Raw genomic sequence first — 15,983 nt, 5'->3', positions numbered from 1 at the left:
AGTGGCGTCGCAGGAGTGGCCAGTCAGCATTGAACTCTCTGTAGAAATGCCTTAGGGACTCCAGCTCCGGGTTTCTCCTTGAGGTTTACTCCTGAAGCCTTCCCCATGAGTGGGTATAGCCACAAGGCAGCTGAGGTTGCAGCATCTAGGAGTTTTCCTTCTAGCTGAGCTGCCATCTGGCTTACCAGTTCCATCTGCCCAAAGCAACTGGTTTTAAGACTGTTATGTGTCTGCCCCTTCTCCTGACATTCACACCAGATGCTCTCCTACAGCAGTCGGGCCACCATAACAGGCATCAAGTTGTTAGTTAGAGAGATTTTATGTCTTTGCACTGTACAGCAAATGTCACATCATATAAATCAGTGAAATTAAACCTGTCCTGACTCTGAACAACCTTCCATTGTAGAGTTTACTTAAATCATAAATGTCCTCTCCCTGATCTCTGCAAAGGATTTGATCTCATCTTTTCAGATCTGTTGAGATATCGGTGAGGGTGTGGTTGCATTGGGTGGCTTGGGATGGGCCGATGATGGTTTGGTTTGACGAAGGCTGTAAATGGGTCTCTCAGGAAGAACACGGGTAATATCTGTAGGTTGTCTCAGGGTCTGGGTCTGTGCTTAGACAACTCACACCGGGCACAGACAATTCTGTGTGGCTGGTCTGGTTACCCCACAGTTCGCCTGAGCTCTCTGCCGACTTCCAGCGAGTTTCCAGAGCGGGCTGTCTGCTTGCTCTCCCCCTCCGTCATCTGCAGACGGGACAGTGGGTGCCTGTGTCTCACACATTCCACCGCCGGGACAGCTGCTGTCGACAGCTGTCCGGCACAGGTTGGTGAACACTGAACACTCTCAGCAGAAACAAGGGTCTGTGGGTCAGAGGGGTGGTTAGTGTCAGAAGTTAATCTTGCGAGTTTGACACTGAGGGATTTCTGTCCCTATGCACAGCCCAGTTCCACCTTTCCATCTGAAGAATTGAATTAAATTGAACTGACTTTATTTCTTACAGCCTTCACATATGTGAGGAGTAAAAATCTTTATGTTACGTCTCCAGTTAAATGTGCAATGTGCAAATTATAGTAATTTGTAATAAACAGTATGTACAACAGGATAGTCAGTATAACATAGAAATACAGTTTTGTCAGCATGAATTAATCGGTCTGATGGCCTGGTGGAAGAAGCTGTCCTGGAGCCTGTTGGTCCTGGCTTTTATGCTACAATACCGTTTCCTAGATAGTAGCAGGTGGAACAGTTTGTGGTTGGGGTGACTTGGGTCTCCAATGATCTTTCTGGCCCTTTTTACGCACCTGTCTTTGTAAATGTCCTGAATAGCGGGAAGTTCACATCTACAGATGCGCTGGGCTGTCTGCACCACTCTCTGCAGAGTCCTGCGATGGAGGGAAAGTTCCCATAGAAGGCAGGATGCAGCCAGTCAGGATGCTCTCAGTTGTGCCCCTGTAGAAAGTCCTTAGGATCTGGCAATTCAGGCTAAACTTCTTCAACCATCTGAGGTGAAAGAGGAGCTGTTGTGCTTTTTTCACCACACAGCCGGTATGTACAGACCACGTGAGATCCTCGATGATATGTATGCTGAGGAACGTGAAGCTGTTCACCCTCTCAGCTGGACCACTCTGTGATGAAACCAGACCCAGGCAGTTCACTTGTACAAGCCCTGCCATGTGTTTCTGCGGTACATGTCACCACGGTGCTGCTTGAGGGCCCACGTAGACACGGTGGGTTGAAGGGTCTGCTTCTGCTGTGATTCTCCATGACTGACTTGCCTTTGAATGACTTCCCATTCAGACTGAGGTCCTGGGCAGGAGAAAGATACTAATGAATCTGAATATGGTAAGAGTTAAAGGGCCTGAGAAGTGAGAGGTTTGTAGAACTGGGAAAGGGAGAAGGCAGAACTTACCTCTGACATTCCCCCTATATTTTCCTCCAATCAACTTAAAATGATTCCCCCTTTTATTAGCCATTACCACGCTGGGAAAAAGTTTCTGGCTGCCCTCGATGATCTATGTCTCTTAATCTTGCACACCTCTATCAAGTCACTTCTCATCCTTTTTCCCTCCAAAGGGAAAAACCATAGCTCATGCAACCTATCTTCAGGAGACATATGCTCTAGTCCTGGTAGCATCCTGGTAAATCTCCTCTGCACCCTCTCTAAAACTTCCACATCCTTCCTATAATGAGGTGACCGGAACACAATATTCCAAGTATGATCTAACCAGAGTTTTATAGAGCTGCAACAGTACTTTGTTGCTCTTGAACTCAATCCCCACTCCTTCTTAACAATCCTTTCAACTTGCCCAGCAACTTTGAAGGATCTGCCAACATAGGATCCCTTGCTTCCTCCACACTACCAAGTATCCTATCATTAACCTTATACTCTGCTTTCAAATTCAAACTTCCGAGATGCATCACTTCACTCCTTTTTGGGTTGAACTCCACCTGCCACTTCTCAGCCCAGGTCTGCATCCTGTCAATGTCCCTTCACAACCTACAACAACTCTTTACGTTATCCACAACTTCATCGATCTTAGTGTCATCTGCAAACCAACACTTCCTCATTAAGTCATTTATAAAAAGGATAAGGAGAAGGGGTCCCAAAAAAGACCATGGCTGATTAATTTTCTCTCTTGACCCCATTCTCCTGTTACCTTTGACACCTTACTAATCAATAACCTGTTAACCTCCACTTCAAATATACCCAATGGCTTGACCTCCACAACAGTCTGTGACAATGAATTCCACCAATTCATCACCCTCTGATTAAGGAAATTCCTCTTCATCTCTGTTCTAAAGGAACGTCCTTCTATTCTCAGGCCGTGCCCTCCAGTGGTGGAGTCAGGAGATGGCCCAGATTCCGGAGGCAGGGTCCGGAGATTTCCCACATTCTAGAGGCGGGAACAGTAGATGGGCCGGGTTCCAGAAGTGAGATCTGGTGGCTTTGGTGATTTTGCCTGAAGCAGCAGCAAGGTTTAGACCATCAGACATTTCCATTTGGCTCATTCCATCCATGCCAGCTCACGGGGGACACAGCACCTCTCCGTGGCACAGTGGCGTAGTGGTTAGCACAACGCTTAACAGTACAGGAAACCCGGGTTCAATTCCCGCCACTGCCTGTAAGGAGTTGGTATGTTCTCCCCGTGACCACATGGGTTTCCTCCGGGTGCTCCAGTTTCCTCCCACAGTCCAAAGATGTACTGATTGTAAATTGTCCTGTATTTAGGCTAGGATTAAATTGGGGGATTGCTGGGCAGCACAGCTCAAAGGTCTGGAAGGGCCTGATCCACACTGCATCTCAAAGATTTCTCTGTAATGTATTCCGAAACAGGTCCATCAGCTCCCCTTTGACTTTTTTGCCACTCACCTACACAGGATGGGCAATTCACAGCAGCCAATTAACCCACCAACCCAAGCAGTTCTGGGATATGGGATAAACCCAATGGTCATGGAGGGAATATGTCAATTGTCCATGTTAATCAAATAGTCTAGCTGGGCTGGTTCCATTTGCTCACTTTTGGCCTGCATCCCTCTAAACCTTTCCTTTCCATGTACAGTACTTGTCCAATAGTCTAACTGTAGCTTCCTCTACCACTTCCTCTGTCAGCTCGTTCCATATAACTTACCTAACTTACCCCTCAAGTCCCTTCTTAACCTTTTCCCGCTCACGTGAAACTTGTGACCCGATACTAACTTGTGACTCCCAAACCCTGGGAAAAGACTGCAACTATTCACCTTATCTATGCCCTTAAGACAGCAGATACTGAACTTTAGGGGAGAAGTACAAACTACGGGAGGAACTCTGTGGGCAAGGCAACAGCTGTAGAGGCAAAGGGAATCCCATAAACTAACATATCAAAATAGGCACCATCTACGGACCCCGAAGAGCCAAAGCTAGGCAAACCCGTGGAATTCAAAGGCCAATTGAAGGGGTAGCCAATCAGGGTGGAGGCAAGTGAACGAGGGGCTAAATAAATGTGAGCGCTCCCAAGAGAGAAACAGGAACAACTGTGCACTGAGGTTGTCACCTCGACAGGTGATGAAATGTCTGCAAGCTAATTGCCAAGACAACATCAAAGGCAAATGGAACGTTTTGGGTTGAGGCCCCGCATAAAGTTTGAGAGAGTAGAGAGTAGGGGCATAAAGATGTGAGGAGGTTGAGGGGCAGGCAGGCAATAGATGATGGGGCTTGGTGCAAACATGTTTGAGGACTGGAAGAGGAGTAGAAAACATGGGTCATGAAGACCTTTGGTGGTGAGTGGTGTGGCGGGGGGGGGCGGTCACAGCTGTCGAAGAGCGAAGAGAAGCTTCCTCAAGGCAGGAAGGTGGGCATTCCTTGCAGAGACTGGAGCAGGACTATGGACACCAGAGAGATGTGGAAAACCGGAGTAACGTGAGGCGTAGGGCAGGAGAAGAATCTGTTGAAGAAAGCTGATGTCTCCAGTAGAGACATCTCCAGTTGTGGGCGTGGGGAGGGTTGATGGACGAGTGTGGTGTGGACAGCCTTCGCTAAAGTAGCAGTGAATCAGGACCAGATTTATTAACGCTGGCTTAGATAGCGTGAATTTTGTTATTTGTGCAGCAGCAATGCATTGCAAAACCACAAAATTACTCTAAATTACTGAAAATAAATAAATAGTGCAAAAGAAAGGAATAACAAGGGTGTGTTCATGGGTTCATGGACCGTTCAGAAATCTGATGGTGGAGGGGAAGAAGCTGTCCCTAAAACATTGACTGCGGGTCGTCAGGCTCCAGTACTCCCTTCCTGATGGTAGTAAGGAGCAGAGGGCATGTCCCGCATGGTGAGGGTCTTAGTGTTACCAGGATATCAGAGTCAGATCCAGATTCAGGTTTATTGATCACGTGTATCTCAAAACACACAGTGAAGTATGTCGTTTGTGTCAACAACCAACACAACCCAAGGAGGTGCTAGGGGCAGCCCGCGAGTGTTGCCACATATCCCGGCTCCAACATTGCATGCCCGCAGTGTTCAACACAACAGCGCAATGCACAGCTCAGACAACAATGACAACAGAACAAAACAAGATAGCAGCAAAACAAGCCTCTCTCAAAGTTCAAAGTAAATCTACTATCAAAGTATTTATATGTCACCGTATATGACCGAGATTCATTTTCCTACGAGCATTCAGAGTAGATGCAAAGGAACACGATAGAATCAATGAAAAGCTACACACAAGCCATATAACAATTACAGCACAGAAACAGGCCACCTCAGCTCTACTAGTCCATGCCGAACGCTTACTCTCACTTAGTCCCACCGATCTGCACTCAGCCCATAACCCTCCATTCCTTTCCTGTCCATATAGCTGTCAAATTTAACTTTAAATTACAACATCGAACCTGCCTCAACCACTTCTGCTGGAAGCTCGTTCCACACAGCTACCACTCTCTGAGTAAAGAAGTTCCCCCTCATGTTACCCCTAAACTTTTGCCCTTTAACTCTCAACTCATGTCCTCTTGTTTGAATCTCCCTTACTCTCAATGGAAAAAACCTATCCATGTCAACTCTATCTATCCCCAGAGATGGACAAAAGTAAACAATGTGCATCAGAAGATAAACTCTGCAAATACAAACAAACAAATAAACAACACTGAGAACTTGAGTTGTCAGGTCCTTCCAAGTGAGTCCATAGGTGTGGAATCAGTTCAGAGTTGAGGTGAGTGAAGTTATCCACACTGGTTCAGGAGTCAGATAGGTGAAGGATAATAACTGTTCCTGAACCTGGTGATATGGGACCTAATCCTCCTGTATCTCCTGCCCAATGGCAGCAGCGAGAAGAAAGTATGGCCTGATTGGTGGAGGTCCTTGATGCTGGATGCTGCTTTCTTGTGGCAGCGCTCCTTGTAGATGTGCTCAATGGTGGGGAAGGCTTTGCCCGTGATGAATTGGGCTGTATTTATTACTTTTTGCAGGATTTTCCATTCATGGGCATTGGTGTTTCCATACCAGGCCATGATGCAAGCAGTCAGTATACTCTCCACTGTTCAAGATTGTCAAGTTTTTAGCTTGTGCTGTTGTGCCTTTCCACACACACAGGCTCTCCAACCCCAGGGCAGACAGTCTCTGGATCTAAATCCTTTTCCCTGGACTCTCAAACTCACAGACATTGGGCTTCCAACCTCCAGTCTCTGGCCTGGACTCGCCCTCCTGCCAACGGAGCTGCCAACTTCAGACTGCAAGCTTTCACGCTTTCTAACTCTGGACTTTGACCTTTGGTTTTGCCCTCTGGACTTTTGCTGACCTCTGGGTGTTGACCACAGGATTCGCCGATCACAGGCTTGACCTTGGGGACCTCAACCCCAGGGCTCGCCAGTCATGGGTTTGACCTTCTAGCCTGAGCTGACCTGACCGCCAGGATCATTGACCTTTGACCCTAGAGCAGCACATCATGTGAGAATTTGACTTTTCAGTGTTGCAGGAGCACTAAGTCTCTTGGTAGCATATTGTAATTTATGAGATCGGACCGTGTGTACTCGGGATCTAAATGACAGTGGGTTGTCAAATCTTCCGAAGTACTTCACTGGTGGTGGAACACCAGACACCTCAGGCTTCAGCTAAGTCAAGTCATCCCGTATCTGCTAGTATTTCAAGGATTTCATGCTTATAAATCATGAATAAAATTTTATTTTTAAAATGCATTCATTGTCATTTTCATTACTTGAGGTTTTCTCAACTTTCTATAACTGTGAACTGTTAATTCTGTTCAGATTCAGATGTATTTATTAACCTATCACATGTTCGGGCAGGTGGGGCTCATCAGCCTTGGACGGCAGCCCGCCTAGGAGAAGGAAAGCTCTGATTTTAAACCTCCACTACCTTGCGGCTATACTCACCCATGGGGTGGGCTTCGGGAGTAAACCCCGAGGAGGAAATCCGGAGCCAGGTTCCCTAAGGCAGTTTGATGTTGTTTACAACTTCACTCTGGCAACCTCTGCGACAACACTGGTGCCAAGCTATATTGGCGCTTTCCCTTCCCTTGGACTACATCAGTGATGTGGAGAGGGGGAACCCGCTGCATGGGCAACAGCCAGTTCTTCAAATCTTCTCGCCCTGGAGAGGACACAGTCCACCAGAGGCACAAACCCATGATCCCCTGGGATCGATGGCTGCCTACTACCACTACTATCAATGTATATCCAAAGTTACAGTGAAATGTGTCGTTTGCATTAGGTTTCAATAGGTACATTTAATGACAGAGAAATGTATACAATATACATCCTGAAACTCTTTTTCTTCACAAACATCCATGAAAACAGAGGAGTCCCCCCAAAAGGATGAATGACAGTTAACAGTCAACACAGCCTAAAGATGGGCTGGGGGCAGCCTGCAAGAGTCGCCAAGTGCCAACATAGCAAGCCCACCATGTTCAGCAGAACAACACAAGCAACAACAGGAGCAAAACAAACTCCTTCCCACCCACCACCCACCACCCACCACCCACCACCCACTCACACACACACACACAGACTGGCCTCCAACAAAATAGTATGCCCTCAGTGCTTGGCAGAACAACACAACAAAGCTACAGCAGTCCCATTCCCCCCTCCCTCCATCCACTCATCCGCACATATACACAGTCCTCTAACCCCCAGGACAGGCCATCTTCTTCAACCTCCAGTGGACTTGTGGACTCACAGACACTGGGCCCTGACTCCCCCAGTGGATTCGCAGAGATTTGCAAAACCAGGTTCTGGCCTTTGGACCTCAGCTTCTGGACTTTTGATCGACCCTTGGGCTTCAATCAGTCCTCTGACTGGCCTTCGGTCTTCAATCAGTTCTCTGATCAACCTTCGGGCTTTAAACAGTCCTCTGATTGGTCTTCAAGCTTCATTCAGTTCTCTGATTGGCCTTCGGGCTTCAAGCAGTCCTCTGATTGGCCTTCAAACTTCAATCAGTTTTCTGATTGGCCTTCGGGTTTCAAGCAGTCCTCTGATTGGCCTTCCGACTTTGATCCGGAGCTCTGATTAACATTTGTGCTTTGATTGATACTCGAGCTTTGCTCCGGACCTCTAATCAGCTTTTGATATGTGGTATCAACCCAGGACTCGCAGATGATGATGAATAAGGATCCTGGATGAGGGCCCGAACTCCAGGCCTCAAACATCGGACTCACTGATGACCAGACCCCCAAAAAAAGCTAGGCCTTGAACTCAGGTCTCGCCGATGACAGGACCCAGAACTTTCTGGCTGGTTTGCGGGCTGGACATCTGACCACCCTCTCGCCGCTGGCCTTTGCATTCAGAGCAGAGGCTTAGACTCTGGCCTGTCCTCTAATTCCCCCACATCCCTGTCCTTAAACCCTAACTCTCCTCCCAAAACCATCCCTACAAAGCTAAATACAAGCCTGAAAAAGTAACAGTCTGAGTTGTGACCTCAACAGAGACCGCAGCTCAGTGCCATTCAAAAAAGAAGTGTGAAGCCCCAGTGGCCTAATGGATAAGGCACTGGCCTCCTAAGCCAGGGATTGTGGGTTCGAGTCCCATCTGGGGTGGTGGTGAGTTTTCATTTTCATCACAGCCAAGAAGGGCCAAAAGGCCTGTTTCTGTAGTCTATTCAATATAATCCAAGCACTAATTCTCTGTTTTTGAGCACATTGTCTGTTTCAATTGGTAAATTGCTTTATTACTGTCACACGTACAGTGAAAAACCTGTCCTGCAAACCTTGCATACCATTCACTTCATTACAGAGTGTACTGTGGTCGTACAAGATTAACCAATTACAGGAGTGCATCGGCTACAGAGAAAGTGCAGTGCAGCAGGCAATAGGGTACAAGGTCACAACGGGGTAGATTGTGAGGTCAAGGGTCCAGTTTAACGTTTAGATCTCAATTGAGCGTGAATCTCCTGGGTTTATTTCAGGCAGCGTTAATTGCCAATGCTTTACACAGAGTATTGGGCATCTGTGAAAGCAATACCTGTCTGTCTTTTAGTGCTAATCTGAACAATGTTCATAGGCATTTAGATAATCGAACAGACAGCTATGGCTCAAATCCTGACAGCAATAAGCTGCGATCAGTACTCAAAACTATTAAAGATCAGTTGGGCCTAGACATGGTGATTAATACTCAGGGTCAGTGACGAATAATTGGATTAGAGCTCCAGACAGAGTTATTCATTGCTCAGGTCAGAAATAAATGTGAGAAATATCCACTCAGTGGTCACTTTATTAGGTACAGGAATGGAACCCGGTGTGATCTTCTGCTGCTGTAGCCCATCCACTCCAAGGTTCGACGTGGTGTGCAATCAGAGATGCTCTTCTTCAGCCCACTGTTGAAATGCATAGTTATTTGAGTTACCGTCACTCTCCTGTCAGTTTAAAGCAATCTGGCCATTCACCTCTGACCTCTCTCATTAACAAGGTGTTTTTTTTTTGCCCACAGAACTGCTGCCTGCCGGATGTTTCTCGTTCTCTGCAAATTCTAGAGACTGCTGCGTGTGAACATCCCAGGAGATAAGCAGTTTCTTAGATACTCAAAACACCCCATCTGGCACCAACTATCATTCCACGGTCAAAGTCACTTGCATCACGTTTTTTCCCCATTCTGATGTTTGGTCTGAAGAGCAACTGAACCTACCATGTCTACATGCTTTTATGCAGTGAGTTGCTGCCACATGATTGGCTCATTAGATATTTGCATTAATGAGCAGGCATACCTAATAAAGTGGCCACCCGTATAGAATGATACTGTACACAGGTGACTAATAATTAGAAGGCATTGATCATGCACAAAAACAGGTAATAGACCGAACAACATTAGTAATACCTGGAACAGTGAATATGATTTGTGTTTAGATCAGCAATATTCACCTATAAAATTTGGCTGACCAATTTTAAAAGCTAGTGAGAAATACGCCAGCAGGAATTAAACACGGGTGAGTACTGCTAGACCAGTAATTAGATAGAGCTGATTAATAACCATAAGACAGGTGATTAATACTCAGTGTAGTATCAGAGAAAGGTAATTGTTACTCAGGTCAGTAATGAAAAACTACAATACTCAGATCAGTAATAAACACAACCTAGTACTCAGATCCACATTTAACAAAAGGGATTGCTGTTAATCAGAGCATTACGTCCCTGAACTGGGGAGGAGCTTAGGAGGATTAAAGGCGCCTAACGGCGACTCCTTTGCTTACATCTTCAGTAACAGCTCTATTTCCATCTTTAATATCTCTATTTTTTCCCTTTCAGGGTTCTTTTGAAGACCCTGCCCTGGAGTTACATGCTGACTACGGTTCTTTGCGGGAATGAGACCTGCTCTCGTATTCTCATGAATGGCCGTTGCTCAGCATGCCAAGGTCTCGGCCTAAGAGCTCCGCTCGCCTTCGGAGGACCGGGATTTCATGGCTCTGGAGACAGGGGGATCGGAGGTCGGTGCCTCTGCAAGAGATCGGTGTGTCGTTGGAGACGGAAGATCTCTGGCTGTGTGCCCAGAGACCTGAGACCTTTAGGCACAGAGCTCAGAAAAAGTGATGCAACAGACTTTTAACATGGTTCATTATGTTTCTTCTCTTGCTTTGAAATGGAGACACCTCTTTCTCCTTTATTAGTGAGAGAGAGAGACTGTGGTATGTTGAATACTGGGTGAACAAGTAGTCTTTGGGGCAACGTCAAGTCTGCGTCTTTGCTGTTGCTTTGCTCACGCTTGAGTGCTTGGTGGTGGGTGCCGATGCTTTTTTTTGCCGGTGGTGGGAGGGGGGATTGTTGCTTGCTGCTGATTATGCGCGGGAGGGAGGGGAGCTGGGGGGGGGATCTAGGGGTTCCAACATTTAACTGTCATTCATTCTTTGGGGCACTTCTCTGTTTTTGTGGATGGTTGCGAAGAAAAGCATTTCAGGATGTATATTGTATACATTCCTCTGACATTAAATGTACCTTTTAAACCTTAGAAGCCTTTGTATGCAGTATTATTCAAATTATTACTCCCTATGTTTAATTATGATCTGGGGACACCACCAAACCATTCTTTAATTAACTGTGTTCCAGATGATCTGAGCATTAGTTGAGCTGGCTGTCACAGCTCAAGTGCCACCTATAAATTTGCTGACAGTACTTCTATTGTTGGTAGAATTTCAGATGGTGACAGGAAGGCATACAGGAGTGAGATCTATCAGCTAGTTGAGTGGTGTCGTGGCAACAACCTTGCACTCAACATCAGTAAGACCAAAGAACTGATTGTGGACTTCAGAAAGGTCAAGTCAAGGGAACACACAACACTCCTCATAGAGGGATCAGAAGTGGTAAGAGTGAGCAACTTCAAGGTCCTGGGTGTCAATATCTCTGATGATCTACCCTGGGTCCAGCATATCAATACAATTGCAAAGAAGGTGTGACGGCGACCGTGTTTCATTAGGAGTTTGTGTAGATTTGGTATGTCACCAAAGACACTCGCAAATTTCTACAGACATACTGTGAAGAGCATTCTAATGGGCTGCCTCACCATTTGGTGTGGGGAGGAGGTAGCTTACTGCACAGGATCAAAATAAACTGCAGTTGTGTTGTAAACTTAGCCAGCTCCATCATGGCCACTGGCTTCCAGGACATCTTCAAGGAGCGGTGCCTCAAAAAGGCAGCATCAATCTTTAAGGACCCCCATCACCCAGGTCATGCCTAGTTCTCATTGTTACCATCAGGAAGGAGGTACAGAAGCCTAAAGGCACACACTCAATGATTCAGGAACAGCTTCTTCCCCTCTGCCATTGAATTTCTGAATGGATATTGAACCAATGAACACTACCTCACTACTTTTTATTTCTATTTTTGCACTACTTATTTAATTCAACTATTTTATGTGTATACATATATACTTACCATAATCCACTAGTGTTTTTCTATTATTATGTATTGCATTGTACTGCTGCCTCAAAGTCAACAAATTTCATGACAACACAAGGAAATCTGCAGATGCTGGAAATTCAAGCAACACACACAAAATGCTAGTGAACACAGCAGGCCAGGCAGCATCTATTGGAAGAGGTACAGTGGACGTTTCAGGCTGAGATCTTTCAGTTAGACCTGACGAAGGGTCTCAGCCCGAAACGTCGACTGTACCTCTTCCAATAAATTTCATGACATACGGTATTAAACCTGGTTCTGATTCTAGTTTCTAGGTGATCTGTCCTGCTGTTTTATGGATCACTTGTTCTCCCTTGTCAACTCCTGCCAACTAAATTCTCAGAGAACTTTATTAAACACCATTTTCTTTTAGAAGCTCATGTCAGCTTTAGCCAGTCAGGTTCTTTGCTCCTTCATGCTCTGTTATCACTCCTTTAATTACGAACACCAGTGTTCTCCCTTTCACTCGCTGGGCGAACAAATCGGTTTTCCCTGTATCCCTCCACTCTCCTTCCTTGGTCATGACTTAGACTAGTTCAGGTGGATTGCCTGTCACTGGAAGATATGCTTGTTGCCACATGTAATAAATAAATTTGTGACCTTACAAAAAGGTTATTTGGGGAAGGGTGATCATAACATGACAGAATATTGTGTTCCCTCTGAGAGTGACAAACTTGAGTTAAAACCCCACAGCCTTAAAATAAAATAAATCAGTTAGTTGCCAAGGGCGAGGGATAAGATTGGGAAATGGGATTAAAAACATGGACAGGACATAAGCTGTCTCAGGCATTTGGAGAAATATTTCACGGTTCCCAATTCTACCTTCCACTAAAACTTAGAAACTTCACAGGAAGGGTGACCCACGTGTGACAAAATCTGGACGGTGTGAGAGTGAGCAAAGAGACTTGTTGTGCTCCAAAGAAAGTCTATGAAAAGAGGTTGGGAGAGTATTCAAAGTGGTGAAAGGATGGCTAAACATTTGATGAAAATAAAATAGAAAAAAATAAGAAAACATTGCTAAATCATCTAGAGACAAGAGAAACAATGTAGAATAATTCTGACAAATGCAATCCTGACCTCAGGAGCTGTCTGTGTGGAGTTTGCATGCTCCTCCTGTAACCATGTGGGTTACAATGATCTTGTCTTGTTCCTGTCCTTATGATTTAGTGCTGATCCAAGCCTTATTCTTTCATGCTTAATGTTAATCTGCACATTGATTACCCATGTTTCATGCTGATCTGACCATTAATTTCTCGTATTCAAAGCTAATGTGACCACTAACTGCTCTGTGTTTGTGTGGCTTTGCGCATTAATTGTTTGTGTTTAGGCTAAGTCTAATTATTAATCTTGTTTTAAAAGCTGACCTGAAATTAATTCCCTGTGTTTAATGCTGGCTTGGATTTGATCTCTTCTGTCAAATACAGTCGCAAACATTGATCAATTTTGTTCATCACTTAGCTGAGTAATAATCCTCTGAATTAGTTTCTGATCAGAAAATTAATTGCCTGTTCTTAATTATTGATTTTAATGTTACTCACCTCTAGTAAAAAATGCTGAATGTTAATAACAGTTCCTGAACCTGGTGGTGTGACCTAAGCCTGCTGGACCTCTGGCTGGAGGGTAGTAGCAAGAAGAGAGTATGGGCTGGATGGTGGGGGGAGTCCTTGATGATGGATGCTGCTTTCCAGTGACAGCGCTCCGTGTAGATGTGCTCAGTGGTGGGGAGGGCTTCACCTGTGATGGATCCATTACTGTTTGCAGCATTTTCCATTCGGGGTATTGGAGTTCAAGGCATTGGAGTAGGATATGGATTTCAAGTATTTATAGATCAGCAGAGTGACTGGCTAGACCAAGCTACGGGTCATGAAGAATTAATTATTCTGGTCTAAGTCTGGGCTCATACAGGGCTGGACCGAACAAGAGCAGAAACCCAGTTACTTTACAGTCACTTCTGCTGCCAGTAGACTCTTCCTGATGTAAACAAGAACTTCCAATTTTTTTTTTCACAAGAGATATTCAAGATGTTTATATTCCTAAGAATCCCCACAGATTTTCACCTGGAGCATTTTTATATTTATTATATCCAGGCCACAGGATCAGAGGCAACTCTTAGCATTTATTGTCCGTCTCCAATGATCTAATTGTGGTAGTGAAACTGTTGTGGAGTCCTTCTGGTGAGTGGTACCACCCCCCAGCGCTGCTGGAGAGGAGGCTCCTGGATCTGAACGAAGAAGGAGCAGTGATTATGCATCCAGGTGAGATGGTGTGTGTGGCGTGAAGGAGATCAGAAGTGTCAGCAGTCCTCCACAGGCTCCTGAACGGACATCTTGTACAACAAGATGGACCCCTGCCCTCACAATTTACTCCGTTATAATCCTGTACTTAACTGTTTGCCTGCACTGCCCTTTCTCGGTAGCTTTTACACTTTATCCTGCATTGTTATTACCTTGTTCTACCTCAATGCACTGTGTAATGATCTCACCTGTATGAACAGTGTGCCAGACAATATTTTCACAAGAACCTATAGCAACAGTAAGCCAATAATCCTAATAATGAGGAAAAGCAGAGATCTTTCATGTTGTTATACTGACTACTAAAGAGCATTTGATTCTGTCCAGATTTTACTTCATGGTTAATAGGAATGTGTGTGTGTGTCTGTGTGTGTCTGTGTCTGTGTGTGTGTCTGTGTCTGTGTCTGTGTCTGTGTGTGTGTGTGTGTGTGTGTGTGTGTGTATATATAAATTACACCCAATACTTATGAAATTCCAACATTTCCAACATCTGCTGAAGCAATGGGGTACTATAATCACCTTATTTATTAATAACAAAAAAGGACGACCACTGTTACCAAAATAAACCAAGGCATTTTCCAAGGTGACTCTCTAAGCCCACTATGATTTTGTCTAGTTTTAACTCCACTCTCTAATTTACTGAATCAGATGAAAATGGGGTATCAAATAAGAGACAACCAAACAAATTATACCTTGACATATCTTCTATACATGGATGACTTGAAATGATACGCTCCTTCATCAATAAAGCTAAAGCAATTAATTCAAATAGTAGAGCTATTTTGAAAGGTATATAAACATGTACTAGGTAAGTGCAGAACATAAAGAAAGGTGCAATCGAGCTAGTAGAATATAAAAACAGAGCAGCAGGATACAATACAACCGATGGATGAATATGAAATATATAAGTATTTGGGATAGCAACAAACAAAGAAAATAGATCATAGTGCAATAAAGGGAAACTTCCAGCAGAATTTACTTCAAGGTTGAGAAAATCTCCCAAACAGAGCTCAACAGTAAAAGTATAACAAAGGTAATTAAACACTTCCGCTATACCCATATTAACGTATTCTTTTGGCATAGTATCTTGTTCCAAAACCAATCTGGAAAATTTACAAAGAAAAATAAGAATTGAAATGATAAATTTTAGAAAACACTTGAACACACTGAGGTTAACACTACCTTGGAGAGAAGGAGGAAGAGGAATAACAGACATAAAAAAATTTGCACAACAGTTAGATAGAACTTCTAAGGATATTGGATTCAGCACTCCACACAATCACATGCAATTCTGATAAATACACACCAGAAAACTGAGGACACGCAGTCCTCTTTAATTGTCATTTAGTAATGCATGCATTAAGAAATGATACAATTTGTTCCCCCAGAATGATATTACAGAAACACAAGGCAAACCAAGACTAAAAAAACTGACAAAAACCACATAATTATAACATATACTTACAACAGTGCAAGCAATACTGTAATTTGATAGAAGAACAGACCATGGGCATGGTAAAAAGTCTCAAAGTCTCTCAAAAGTCCTATCATCTCACACAGACGGTTGAAGGGAGAAACTCTCCCTGCCATGAGCTTCCAGCACCGCAAACTTGCCGATGCAGCATCCTGGAAGCATCCAACCACAGTCCGACTCCGAGTCCGTCCAAAAACTTCGAGCCTCCGACCAGCTCTCTGACACCGAGCACCGAGCACCATCTCTGCTGAGCGCTTTGATCCCGGCCCCGGCAACAGGCAATAGGCAAAGCCGAGGATTTGGGGCCTTCCCCTCCGGAGATTCTTGATCGCACAGTAGCACCGGGCATTTCAGA

General features: G+C 44.8%; 1 non-coding gene across 1 annotated transcript; it reads left to right on the top strand.

Moving 5' to 3' along the window:
• Positions 1–8,445: 8,445 nt before the first annotated feature.
• On the top strand, positions 8,446–8,518 carry trnar-ccu (transfer RNA arginine (anticodon CCU)). The gene has a single exon. It is a non-coding gene; the product is annotated as a tRNA-Arg (tRNA).
• Positions 8,519–15,983: the final 7,465 nt, after the last annotated feature.

The sequence above is a fragment of the Mobula hypostoma genome, chromosome 11 (assembly GCF_963921235.1).
Source record: "Mobula hypostoma chromosome 11, sMobHyp1.1, whole genome shotgun sequence".
Lineage (NCBI taxonomy): Eukaryota > Metazoa > Chordata > Chondrichthyes > Myliobatiformes > Myliobatidae > Mobula > Mobula hypostoma.
The sequence above is the reverse complement of the archived record's forward strand: the minus strand, read 5'-3'. Positions and strand labels throughout refer to the sequence as shown.